The sequence below is a fragment of the Leopardus geoffroyi genome, chromosome E1 (assembly GCF_018350155.1).
Source record: "Leopardus geoffroyi isolate Oge1 chromosome E1, O.geoffroyi_Oge1_pat1.0, whole genome shotgun sequence".
Classification (NCBI taxonomy): Eukaryota; Metazoa; Chordata; class Mammalia; order Carnivora; family Felidae; genus Leopardus; species Leopardus geoffroyi.
Genome location: NC_059330.1, coordinates 26,087,532 through 26,101,897, shown reverse-complemented (window position 1 = coordinate 26,101,897; position 14,366 = coordinate 26,087,532). Strand labels below are relative to the sequence as shown.

The following is a 14,366-nucleotide window of genomic DNA, read 5'->3' as shown; positions in this document are numbered from 1 at the left end:
CAGTAGCTACTAACCTTGGTAGGTGCAGTATGGAGGCTGTAAATTGGCATGGGAATTTAAAGCAGGCTCTTGTTGGTGCACACCCCAAATTAGATATCCATGGGGATGGTAGTTTTTTCATCTTTAGTTGTTTTTGATGCAGCTTCTGTGAAATGTTTTTCTGTTCATTCTGCAGTTGGGGGGAAAAAAAAGTTGCAGCTGTTTTGTTGACATTCTGAATGCTTGTAAGTAAACACAATTTTTTAAACATAGCATTGTCCTTTTCATAGATCTGAATTTTTTCTTCTTAAGGGGAAAACTCTAGTCCTCTGCTTTTGCCCTTATTGGATCACATGAATTACGTGCAATATATATCTTTTCATGTAGTTAGCTGATAAAAAGCTTTTGTCTACACACCTGTGTATAATGAGGGTAATAAAAGTTGAATTGAGACAAAAAAAAAAAAAAAAACCACACCTTTATCTAAGGTCAATGGGGAAGCCATAACAGGTTTTTAGGAGGGAACAGAGATGGGCTAATCAGATTTGTATTTTAGAAGATGACTAGTGGTGGGGTGGGAAGATTGTGGGGTGAAGAGTGGCAGCAAGGAGATCACTTATGCAGGCAGGGAATTTATTAGAATAGTACTTAGGAGAAGTGGAGCAGGAAAGAGGCAGGAGTTAAGGATGTTTCTGGGCAGGAATATGTTAAACATTTGTCATTTTGCATCCCCTGAGTCCACTCCCCCTTTTCATGTGCAGAACCCCAGTATAGGGGCATCTGGGTGGCTCCATAGGTTAAGCGTCTGACTTCGGCTCAGGTCATGATCTCACGGTTCATGGGTTCGAGCCCCACATCCGTCTCTGTGCTGACAGCTCAGAGTCTGGAGCCTGCTTCAGATTCTGTGTGTGTCTCTCTCTCTGCCCCTGCCCTCCTCACACTCTGTCTCTCAAAAATGAATAAACCTTAAAAAAATAATAATAAAAAGAACCCTAGTATAGTTTTAGGGGAAAGAATCATTTCCACTGAGGATTTTGGTGGGATTGTCAGTGAAGGGGATCTGTCTGCCCCAGCCAAGATCATATTAGATGGTGTCTTCCCAGAATTCTCATCTTGAGCATAATGGCAGGAAGAATGAAAGGAATGGGAATTTAATCATGTTATGGGGCCTCAACTTGCTTATCTGTACCGATCACTTAAGATTCAACAAACGCTACATGGTAGGTAACATTCTTATCCTACATTCTTCAGTCTTCATGCCCTGAAGGAGTTATTCACCTGCACCAACTGCTTGGCTCCCAGAACTGCTCCAGCCTCCATCATTTCTAAGCCTGGATCTTCAGCCTTTCCTTCAAGATGGTGAGTGGATCCATCCTTCTAATAAATCCCCTCTCTGCTTAAGCCAGCCAGAGGTTCCTTTCAGTCATGACAAGATTGAAGTTGGAAATACAGGGTATCTGGGCACCTGGGTGGCTCAGTCGATTAAACATCCAACTTTGGCTCAGGTCATGATCTCACTGTTTGTGAGTTTGAGCCCCGCATTGGGCTATCTGGTGTCAGCACAGAGCCCGCTTTGGATCTTCTGTCTCCTTCTCTCTCTCTGCCCCTCCTCACCTCTCAAAAATAAAATAAAAAACATTTAAAAAAAAGTCGAAATACAGGGGCTAAAGATTTCGAACACATCAGTGCATGGTGGGGGGCTTATACTGGTAGTCGATAAGGCCACTAAGGGTGAATTCCTAGAAAGAGAAAAGAAGGAAGCCCAGAGAAGAGTCTGGAAGGTGTGGGAAAGGAGAAAGGAAAGCATCGATGCAGCCCAAGAAGAGCCAGTTAGAGTTGTCTAAGACACAGTGCAGTCCTGGCAGAAAAGGTGCAAGGGAGAGGTCAGCAATGGAAAATACTGGCAAAGGTGTCAAGGAGGAGAGTGTAAATGATTAGGGGAGGGGGGCAATTAGAGGTCACCGGGGACCTCAGGAAGAGCAGATCGAGTGCAGGGGAGAGGAGTCTACCTGCTTCCCAGACTGTGGGAGGATCAAATGAGCTGGCTCTAGTAGATGGGAAGGGGCCACCGAATAAGAGAGCAGGCACTCTGGTTTCTCTGGGTTTCTGGAAAGAGCAGTAGCGCTACCTTCTATATCATCCTTCCCTCTTATGGACAGTGCCTAAAATTTGCCAGCACGTCCGTACACACCACTGGAGGCCTCACCCACCCAGAGGGCCTGTACTGAGGGGCTCTGTCTCAAACCCACTTAGCCGCCCAGGAGCCCAGCTGAGAGGCTGAAGACAGCCTTGCCATCATCCTGGATTCTACTCCTGCTGCTTTAGAGTAAAACATCCTCCTTGTAGAGAATCTGGCAGTCAAGAGCCAGATGCAAAGGAAACAAAACAGATAACTAGTGTCAACATTTTGCTAGATTATCTTCTTTTTTTCTTTACTTTTAGAAAATACTTTTTTAAAATTATGAAACAAAATAGATGTAGAAAAGTCAGTCATTGGCTTTTCAGATGAGGGTTGTTTTGATGAACCATTGAATACCCTTTGTGCATATTTAAGCATTAGTGCCCAGTTTTTATAATTTTTCAGGGTTTTCTTTTTTTCTCCCTAACTAATATTTAGCCCATTACTTATGTTCTTGAGTACTTGTAAGAGCAAAGAGTTGTAACAAAGCAACAAAAATTACTTAACTGAATTATGGCCACCATATATACCAAATATATACCAATGTATACCAAATTGTATATATGGTGTGATCGAAATTTTACAGTTAATCATATCTGAAGGGACCCACAGCAAGGTGTGATTGGTAGTTGTCTCAGACAGGGTAAGATTGTGGATATTCTTCCTTATTTTCTTTGGCTTATGTTTTTCTTTGTATGTAAAATTTTCTATTATGAGTATGTTTTGCTATTATATATATATATGTTTATTTATTTATTTTGAGAGAGAGAGAGAGCACAAGTGGGGAAGAGGTGGAGAGAGAGAGAGAGAGAGAGAGAGAGAGAGAGAGAATCCCAAGCAGGCTCTGCTCTGTCAGTGCAGAGCCCAATGCAGGGCTCGAACTCACAAACTATGAGATCATGACCTGAGCTGAAATTAAGAGTCGGATGCTTAATTGACTGAGCCACCCAGGCATCCCTGTATTGCTATTTTTAATAAGAAAAATAGAAATAGGAACAATAATGATAAGTAATAACTAACTTTAAACACTTGTCATATGCCAGTATGCTAAATGCTTGATATAAATTCCCTTACCAAAAGCAACAACATAACATAAACACTATTATCCACTTTTAATTTTTTTTTAAGTTTTATTTATTTAAGTAATCTCTACACCCAACATGGGGCTTGAACTCACGACCCCGAGCTCAAGAGTCACATGCTCTTCTGACTGAGCCAGCCAGGTGCCCCTATTATCCACTTTTTAAAATAAACTTTTTATTTTAGAATAGATTTATGGAAAAGTTGCAAAGATAGTACGTAGAATTCCCATATTGCTCACACTAGTTTCCCTTATTGTTAGCATCTTACATTAATATGATATAATTGTCACAACGAATAGATAGATATTTTACATTATTATTAATTAAAGCCCACACATACTTTATTCAGATTCCCCTAGTTTTAACTTAATATCCTTTTTCTGCTCCAGGATCCCATCCAGGATATCACATTACACTTAGTCATGTCTCCTTAGGCCACTCTCTGCTGAGAGAGTTTCTCCAACTTTCCTTGTTTTTGATGACCTTGACAGTTTTAAGGAGTGTCAGTCAGGTATTTTGTAGGACCCCCCTTGATTGGGGTTTGTCTGATGTTTCCCTCATGGCTAGACTAGGCTTATGGATTTGGGGGAGGAAGGCCTCAGAGGTGAAGCGCCCTTCTCATCACATCCTATCAAAGGTTTGTATTATCAAGATGACTTATCACTAATGATGTTGACCTTGACCACCTGGCTGAGTTTGCTAGGTTTCTCCTATTAAGTTCCTCTGTTCTCCCCTCCCCTGCAGTAGTTGGGAGGAAGTCACCGTGCATAGCTGGAGTGTCAGGAGTGGGGTTACACTGGCCTCCTTGAGGGACGAGCATCTACAAACAGTACTTGGAATTCTTCACAGTAGATTTATCTCTTCTTTTCCATTTCTTTATGTATCTAGTCATTTATTTATATCAGTACAACCTCATGAATACTTATTTTATACTTTGGGTTAAAATCCAGTTTTACGTTATTTATTGTGTCATTCAGATTGTTCCAGTTTTAGCCATTGGGAGCTCTTTCTCTGGCTGGCTTCAGTGTCCCTCTCACATACCATCGTTATTATCCATCTCTTATAGATGAAAAAACCAAAGTCAAGAGAAATTGAGTAACAGCCCCAGGGTTATACTGCCGGTAAATAGGGGTCTCTTTGTAATTTCTGGGCAGAAAGTACAACCACTATACTCCACTGCCGCCTCTAAAAAAATTTATACACACACATGTTCATTTCTACTTACATCCTTAACAAGGATTTGAACTGTGCAGGTCCACTTATATATGGATTTTTTTCTTTAATAAATACAGCACAGTACTGTAAATGTATTTTCTTGTCCTTACAGTTTTCTTAGTAACATTTTCTTTTTTCTAGCTTACTATATTGTAAGATTACAGTAAATAATATATATAACAAACAAAATATATATTAACCGACTGTTTATGTTACCATAAGCCTTCTGGTCAACAGTAGGTTATTAATAGTAAGTTTTGGGGGAGCCGAAAGTTATTGGCAGATTTTTGACTGTGCAGGGGTGGGTGCCTCTAACCCCTGTGTAGTTCAAGGGTTCAGGCCACATGTGCTATAGGTCAACCTCGGGAAGGAGATGCTGGAGTGAGTGAGTGCTGTGTCGTTGGCCCAATGCAGGTTGATTAGCAGCATGGTTGTGAAGTGATGAACACTTACACCCACAGCTGATGTTCTGAACATATTCATATTTTTAGTTCCTTGTGAAGTGGTTTTGCAACCTTTAGATATCTTTAAGCGTTTCTGTCCACCTTTTTAAGGTGTTTTAAATCTAGTTTTAAATTTCTAATTCTTTTGTAGCTATTTCTTCTCTATGTTGTATATATTGGCACAAATTTGGAATAACTGAAATGTCTATAATGAACATTAGTTGGAACAAAATTAAATATCTAACAACAGAAATTTGTGGGAACAAACTAGATGTTCTCTCCCACACATGTGCATGAAAAGAAAACCATAGCCAAAGATTATGGATTAAGAGAAATTAGGGGGCACTTGGGTGTCTCAGTCAGTTAAGCATCCGACTTCGGCTCAGGTCATGATCTCACAGTTCGTGGGTTCGAACCCTGCGTCAGGCTCTGTGCTGACAGCTCAGAGCCTGGAGCCTGTTTCAGATTCTGTGTCTCCCTCTCTCTCTGCCCCTCCCCTGTTCACGCTCTGTCTCTGTTTCAAAAATAAATAAACAGCAAAAAAAAAAAAAAAAAAAAAAAAAAAAACTTAAAAAAAAGGGAGAAATTAGGAAAGTTTTATAAGAAAATTTTTTTCCAAATTCCTAAATTCCTAAAAACTTTGGGACTCCTGGACAGCTATACAGCACCTGCCCCCTCTGTGTGAGAGCTACAAAAGAAAACAGAATCCTCAAACGAAGGCTCCATCTGCTGCCCAGCACTGTGCTGCCAGCCACCCCCATCCCCTCCTTCTCCATCCCCTCCTTCTCCTTCCGTTAGTACCTGGTTGCTTGTAACCCCACAGGCTACTCATTCTGATCTCTCAGCCCAGAGTTATCCTCCCACCTCTTGCTGGCCACCTGGGAAACTCCTGTATCCACACACACAGGCTGCTCGGTGGGTTGGTACTGCCTGACCTTTGAGTTTTCCAAAACCCAGTCACACGCTTCATCTCCCCTGACCCTCACAGCAACCCTGTGAGGAAGGCAAGAACAGGCACCTGTGCCCAGAGGAGGAACTGAAGAAACTGAAGCGCAGAGATTAAGTGACCAAGTCAGAAGCAGAGTCAAGCAGAACTAGAACCCTTCAAATCCAGTGCTCCTTCCTGCCCCTTGCTGCAGCTGGTCTCTGCTCTGGACGCTCTTCCAGGGGAGATACTCATGCAACACCTTGCCTGACTCTCATCATGCTTGGGTTGGTTCCTGGGCACCTCTTCAAAGGCAGTTGCCTCCTTATATCTGCTGACAAGAGAGGAAGCAGCAGAGAGCCAAGGGGTCCCAAGCCTCTCCCTTCTGACAACGCCAAGGCCAGGACCAAAGTAAGTAGGACAGAAACCAATGCCAGGGCCAACACCCTGGGGTCCACAGGTACAGCACCAGAGAGCCTAGACCAGGGTTTTTCGACCTGGGCACAGGCTGACATTTAGACTGGCTGCTCCTTTGTTGTGGAGCTGTCTTGTGGAATGTTTGGCAGCATTCCTGGTCTCATCCCTACCCTAGGTTGTAAAAACCAAAAATGTCTCCAAGCATTGCCAAATATCCCTTGGGAGTCAAAATCGCCCCCATTTAGAATCACTGGCCTAGATTTTCAAGACAGTGTCTTGCCTTGATTGCATTCTTTTCCAGAAATATAATTTATTCTGTATGTAACTACAACATAATTTATATATGTTTAACTTTGACTTTTTGCGTCAATCTACAGATTTTTTTTATCAAGCATGGTGTCGTGATTTGGGATTTTATTTTGTTTTATTTTATTTTATTTTATTTTATTTTATTTATTTTTATAGGTTTTTAAAAAAAGTTTATTTATTTTGACAGAGAGAGAATGTGTGCCAGCACATGAACAGGGGAGGGTCAGAGAGAGAGAATCCTAAGCAGGCTCTGCACTGTCAGTGAGGATCCCAACACAGGCCTGAATTCACAAACTGTGAGATCATGACCTGAGCCGAAACCAAGGGTTGGACACTTAACTGACTGAGCCCCCCAGGTACCCCTATTTTTTAATGTTTATTTATTTTTGAGAGAAAGAGAGAGAGCAAGGGAATGGCGGGGGGGGGGGGGGGGGGGGGAGACGACCAGGATCTGAAGTAAGCTCCAGACTCTGAGCTGACAGCAGCAAACCCAGTTCAGGGCTCGAACTCACAAACTGAGAGATAACGACCTGACTGAGCCACCCAGGTGCCCCCTGATTTGGGATTTTAAAATATGGTCACCATGGCATGTTTTCAAAGAGGGGACAGTTTTCCTCTTCTGGGAGAAGGATAGCAGCTAAGGCCTGAATGCTTGCCTTTTGCCCAAAGTCCTGGCCAACTTTGGGAAGGGTGTCTAGCTGCTGACCCTGAGGTACCGGGTGATCTCTAGCTGTGACATGGAATTTTTCTGAATGTTGTGTCCCCACTGCTACCACACATCCTCCTGATGTGTTGGGGTTTTGCTCATGAAAACAAAATGTCTGCTTGCAGAGTAGAGAGTGCTCATTGACATGGTGACCACCTCTCCCTGTGGCCTGAATGCACAGAGGAAGGAATCCCCCCCACCCCCTCCAACAGCTTCACACCTACCACTCTGACCATGGGGAATGTGTTCACTAGGTTAGGTTAGCATTGAATTCTCAGGCCAGAGGAGCAGAAACACTGCCTAGTCAAAGGACCGACATGTTTGACCCAAGTTGCAGAACTGCTTAATAAAACATTTACCCTTCTGAAAGATAGTGGGATTTGGGGAGAGGGAACTTTTTTCTATTTTTCCCAAGATGGACCAAAAAGTCAGGAGCTTCTGAAGGGGGAGAGAGTTAACTAAACAGGGGAATTTCTGGTAGACAGGCTGAGACTCCAGGAGCAGAGAGGAAGAAGGAGTTGGCAGATTCCCATTGGCCAGAGGTAGGTAGGTAGGTGGGTGGGAAGGGTTACCCTTCACAGGCCCTTCTAGTTCAAAGTCCTCTAAATGGGGGGGGGGTGGGGTGGTGGTGATTCCCACCTCTGCCTGAAATAGAGACCATTTTCTCTAAATTTACCCAATGTGAAGATTTCCCTGGGACACTTATTAAAAACAAAGATTCCTAGGCCTTTTCAGCATTTCTAAGTCAGGGATGGAGCCCAGGCATTTTTAATACTTGTAACAAGCATCTCAGTCAAGGTAGCACTGATGACACATTCTTTTCCCTTGGCACATTCTTTTCATCCTAGCTCATCTGTCTTTGGGAAATTGGCAAGCTCTGTTTCAGCCCTGGCCTCCTGAGGGCACACCCTACATTATGGACCTCCCAGTGCCAACCAGATGCCCACACACTGGGCTGGTGTTCAATACATATCTGTTGTCTAAATAAATTCTCGAGGCACCTGGGTGACTCAGTTGAGCGTCCAACTTTGGCCTAGGTCATGAGCTCGCTGTTCCTGAGTTTGAACCCTGTATCCATCTCTGCTGACAGCTCAGAGCCTGGAGCCTGTTTTGGATTCTGTGTCTCCCTCTCTCTTTCTACCCTTCCTCTACTAATGCTCTGTCTCTCTCTCTCTCAAAAATAAACATTAAAAATTTTTTTAAAAAAGTAGACTTCTCCACATGCAAGATGCATATTCTATTTTTATTGAAGTAGAGGATGTAGTATTTAGGGCCCACAGCTTACAGAGTTTTCTTTTTAATCAACTTTATTGAGATATAATTTACATACAATAAACTGAACCCATTTAAAGTATTGATTTGATGAGTTCTGATAAATGTATACATCAGTGTAACCATAACCGTGATCAAGATGCAGAATATTTCCATCACCCTCAAGAGTCCCCTCCTGCCCCTTTGCAGCCAGTCTTCCCTCTACCCCAGCCCCAGGCAGCTTCTAGTCTTCCTGTCACGATAGATTAATTTTCTGTTCTCTAGAATTACATGTAAATGGAATAGTATAGTATGTACTCTTTTGTGTCTGGCTTCTTCCATTCAGCATAATGACTTTGAGATTCACCTATACTGGTGAATAGATTAGTCCTTTTTATTGCTGAGTAGTATACCACTATAGGGATATACCACCATTTGTTTATTCAGTCACCCGTTGATGGAATTTGTATCGTTTCCAGATTTGGCTATTGTAAATAAAGCCTCTCTAAACATTTGTGTACAACTCTGGGTATGGACATGTTTTCACTTCTCATGGAATTTTCTAAGACTAGGGTAAAGGTGGGGACATCAGCAAAACCCATCCCTTATCTCTTAAGTCAATAAATATTTATTTGGACAATGATGTACCAAGCCTGCCCTACAGACCAAGCAGCACAAAGAGGTCTCTCATGACCTTTTGGTCTGGTCAGTGTTTGGGCAGAAGTGCCCTCTGCAGAGTGAGCCAGCCCAGCCAGGGAGACCAAGAAGGCCTTGAAAATCTTCAGACCCACATTCCACCAAGAAAGCTTCATTTGGAATGCAGGCGTGTGAGGGAAAGTTTTTAATGCTCAGAGGGAAAGACTTTTTTTTTAGCTAAATTATCATATTTTTTTCCACTTCACATCAAGGTAAATTTCCCCAAGAGGTGGGTGTTTTTGCTAGGAGGAGAGAGAAATGTGATCAGACCCTTGCAAGAGAGAGTGAGCCTGGGCAGGGCCTCTGGACAATCGGAAAGAAAGGTGTATTCATTTCCCAGGGCTGCCATGACAACTCACCACAGACCTGGTGCTTTAAATGATAGTCATTTTTTCTCTCACAGTTATGCAGACCAGAGTTGGGAATCAAGTTGCCTGTAGAGCCACACTCCCTCTGAAAATTCTAAAGAAGAATCTTTCCTTCCTCATTCCAGCTTCCGATGGCTCCACTTCTTTGGCTTGTGGCAGGCATAAATCTGTTCTTCACATGGCCTTTTTGACTCTGTGCCTCTGTGTCCTTTCTCTTGTAAGGACACCACTCATTAGATTTAAGGCCCACCCACCACTCCAGGGTGATATCACCTTGAGATCCTTAACAGCCTACCCAAATAAGGTCATATTCACAGGTACCAGGGGATGGGACTTAGATATACCTTTGGGAGAGGGAGACACGGTTGAACCCACTACAGATGGGGAAATACCATTAGTTTAAAAAACTCTGGCCCAGAAACTAATAGTAATGAAATCAATATTACTAAGAGTTTCCCATATGTCAGGATCTGTCCTAAGCACTAGCCATAAAAAATCATTTAATCTTCTCGGCAATTCTGAGGCAGGTAAGATCATTAGCTTCAATTTGACAAAAGAGGAAACTGCGTTGTATCAGGAGCTTTGTTAACATATCCATGGTTGCAGAGCCAACAAAGAAGCAGTCTAGCCCCAGAGCCACTGCTTTGTTGTACCTGCAGCAGGTACTGAGAAGCATGTTCTGGGGCAGGCTCTGCTCCTACAGTTCTTGGAGGTTTTGGACATTTTTCTCCTTTCAGAGCTTGGGTGATTTGGGGGCGGGGGGGCGGGGGGGGGGAGGTGGGAGGGGCCTCTCAGGCCTAGGCCTGTGGACTTGGGAGAGGGGAGTAGAGGTGGTGGATGAATCTGCTGCCTGGCTGGCTCTGTCCATCAGTCCTCAACCTCTGAGCCTGGGGACTGCCACTGAGACAGAAGCACCAGGCAGGAACAAACACAGAATATTGTGACATCTCAGTTTTGAAACATGCATCTCAAGAGTAAGGCAGGAAGCCCAGCATCTGAGGTGTGGCAGGAATGAGGATGCTCAGGGTGAGACAGAGGTCTGCTTTGGGAGTCCCATCCATCTAGGGCAGAGGTTTGCCCTGCCTGGGAGCCAGGCGTGGCTGGGCACCCATCTTCTTGACTTGCTATCTATGAATGCAAGGAAATGCCATTTCCTCTGCTTTGGAAAGTAAGATTCTGACAGTGTTATAAGTAACCAGCTAAGAGACAAAAGAGAAACAGAGGGTAGAGGAATCCTCCCCCAGTTCAGCCAGGGCTCCTTCCTCCCACTTGAAGGGTTTATTCTCTTCTCTTCTTTCTTAGTTAATCAATCTACTTTCTTCAGGTAACCAATTTTGAAACCTACCCACTACCCAGATTAACCCAAGAAAAACTGAGGCCAGTAACTGACCAACCCCCTGCTCCAATGTGCAGATGGATGATCTAGCAATGGTGTGTGAGTGGCTCAGAAAAGCAGCCAGCCCAGATTCATTACCAGATATATTAATATGTCAATGTTTATTGATCACTTATGTGCTAGGCACCAAGCTAAGTGTTTCTATGCATTCTCTTTTTAATCCACAGCTACCATATTTGGTGGGATTACTATCTTGATTTCAAAGAAACTGACATGCAAACAAGTTAAGGTCTACCTGACTCCAAAGCATTTCCTTTGCCCCCATACATCAGTGGTTCTCAAAATGTGGTCTCTGGACCAGTAGCTTTACCATCACTGAGAACTTACCAGAAATACAAGTGCTGGGGCCCCACTCAGACCTCCTGAATCTGAATCTCTTTGGGCAGAACCTAACAGTCACCCTCCAGGTTATTTTTAGCCATGCTCAAATTGGGAAACCATTTCCCTGCTTTATCCCATCCCCTTAAAGATGCATGCAGGCCAAAAAAAATCTCATTTTCTTTTGTAATAGGATGTCCAGACTGGCAGATGAAGGAGATACCCTGTGTCTGGAGTTTGGTGAAGACTTTGATCTAGTTCTCAAGAAATCTTCGAGGACAATGTGGAAAAATGTGGAGAATACTAGCGAGGAAGGAGGCAGGACACAGCATGATGATAGATGTATTATTCCAGAGGCACAAGTAGGACGAGTGGCAGTTAGACAGTCATACCCTAAGGGTGTTAGTCCAAGTCAGTAGAAGTCTGGCAGGAGGGCTCTACTGAGGAGCCACAGAGTTCTGCCCAGTTTGACTTTTCAATCAATGGTGTGGAAGATGGCATAGTATCAGCTCTGTAGGTATCACCAAACTGGGGGAGATGGCAAGTATATTGGATAACAGAATGAAGACCCAACATGATTTTCACCAACCAGAAACAGACAGAAATACAAAATGTAGCACATGGTCACCATGTATGGTTGCATAGGCTGTTCACTCCCCAAATGCATCTTACAGGTTGAGAGACTAAATGGGAGCTAAAATGAAGGCACTCCACTCAATTTCACCCAGAGGAAGAGGACCCTTTTTCAAGTTCATATTGAAGGTATTTTATGACCTTGCAGCAGTGCTGACCCATTACCTTTTTTTTTTAACTGAGGTAAAATATATACAACATAAAAATTGCCATTTTAATCATGTAAAAACATTTTTCTAAGTTTATTCCTTTATAGAGAGAGAGAGAGAGAGAGAGAGAGAGAGAAATTGGGGGAAGAACAGAGAGAGAAAGAATCCCAAGTGGCTCAAACCCACAAACCCTGAGATCATGACCTGAACCAAAATCAAGAGTCAGGTGCTTAACTGACTGAGCCATTCAGGTGCCCCAATCATGTAAAAAAGTTTTAATTGTGGTAAAACATATATAATGTAAAATTTACCATTTTAATAATTTTTCATTGTACAGTTCAGTGGCATTAAGTACATTCACATTTTGTGCATCAGCAATATCTATTTCCAAAACATTTTCATCATCCTAAACAGAAACTGCACATATTAAGCAATAATTCATGTCCCCCTTCCCTCAGCCCCTGGTAACCTCTAGCCTACTTTCTGGATCTAAAAATTTTCCTATTCTAGACATTCTATGTGAGTGGAATCATACAATATTTGTCCCTTTGTATCTAGCTTATTTCACTTAGCACAATGCCTTCAGGTTTTACCCATGTTGTAATATATATCAGAACTTTGTTTCTTTTTGTGGCTGAATAATATTCTCTTGTACATATGAACCAAAGTTTGTTTATTCATTCATCTGTTGATGGACACTCAGGTTGTACCTACCATTTAACTATTGTGAATAATGCTGTAATCAACATAGGTTACAACTGTCTGTTTAAATCCTGTTTTCAATTCTTAGGGGTATATACCCAGGAGTAGAATTCCTGGACCATAAGGTAATTCTTTTTTTAGCCTTTTGAAGGACAGCACCATTTTAGATTCCCAACAGGATATGCAAGTGCTCCAATTTCTCCACATCCTTGTCAACACTTGGTTTGGTTTTGTTTTAATTCTTGCCATCCTAGTGGGTATGAAGTAGTATCTAGTTATGATTTTGATTTGCATTTCCCTAATGATTAATAATGTTGAACATTTTTTCATGTGCTTTTTGGTTACTTGTGTATCTTCTTTGGAGAACTATCTATTCATGATTGTTTGCCCATTTTTAAATTGGACATTTGTCTCTCTGTTATTGAGTTGTAGTTCTTTATGTGTTCTGGATGTTACACCCTTATCAGATATGTGATTTGCAAGATTTCCCCATTCTTTTGGTTGCTTTTTCACTCTCTTGATAATGTCTTTTGATGCACAAAAGTGTTTAATTTTGTGAAGTCTAATTTATTTATTTTTTTCTTTTGTCACTTGTGCTTTGGTATCATATTTAAGAAACCATTGCCAAATCTAAGAGCCATGAAGATTTTCTCCCATGATTTCGTCTAAGAGTTTTATAGTTTGAGCTTTTACATTTTAGATCTTTGATCTATTTTGAGTAATTTTTATATACAGTATGAGGTAAAAATCTAACTTCATTATTTAAGTGTGGATATCCAGTTTTCCCTGCACCATTTGTTGAAAAGACTCTCCTTTTCCTATTGAATAGTTTCCACATCTTTGTGGAAAATCAATTGACCATAGATGTGAAGGTTTATTTTGGGGTTTTCAGTTCTATTCCATTGGTCTATACATCTGTCCTAATGCCAATAGCACACTGTTTTAATCACTGTAATTTTGTAATATGTTTTGACATTGGGAAATGTGAGGTTTCTTCCTTTTTAAGATTGTTTTTGGCTATTTAGGGTTCCTTGAAATTCTATATGAATTTTAAAATAGGTTTTATCATTTTTGCAAAAAAGAAAAAACCACCATTGATCTATCATTTCTTTTCTTTTTTCTTTTAAATGTTTACTTACTTATGTTTAAGAGACAGGGAGAGTGAGAGAATGCAAGCAGAGAAGGGGCAGAGAGAGAGGGAGACAGAGAATCCCAAACAGCCTCTGCACAGAGCCAGACATGGGGTTCAAACTCACAAATTGTGAATCATGACCTGAGCTGAAATCAAGAGTTAGGTGCTTAACCAACTGAGCCACCCAGGTGCCCCAACCCATCATTTCTGATTAAAATAAAAATCAGTGTCACTTGTCCATAATGGAGAGATGATGTGGCCAAACAGCTGACCCCATAGAACCAATTTAAGCCAACAGTGCTTCATGGTTGCCAAAAAGCAAGTGATACTGAGTTCTATTTAAACCAGTGCAGGAAGAGAGAGACGCTGTGTTCTGTGCTCTACCCGCTGAGGCCCACATTTTTCAAAGGGTCCCTTGAGACCATAGATTCTTATTAGTGGAAAGCAGTTGAGGAAATTAGGGAGA

At 42.0% G+C, this 14,366-nt stretch overlaps 1 long non-coding RNA gene across 1 annotated transcript; it reads left to right on the top strand.

Annotated features, from left to right (window-relative positions):
• Positions 1-13: 13 nt before the first annotated feature.
• Positions 14-12,163, top strand: LOC123603372. Its single transcript, XR_006714855.1, has 3 exons — positions 14-224; positions 1,231-1,338; positions 11,959-12,163. It is a non-coding gene; the product is annotated as an uncharacterized LOC123603372 (long non-coding RNA).
• The last annotated feature ends 2,203 nt before the right edge of the window (positions 12,164-14,366 follow it).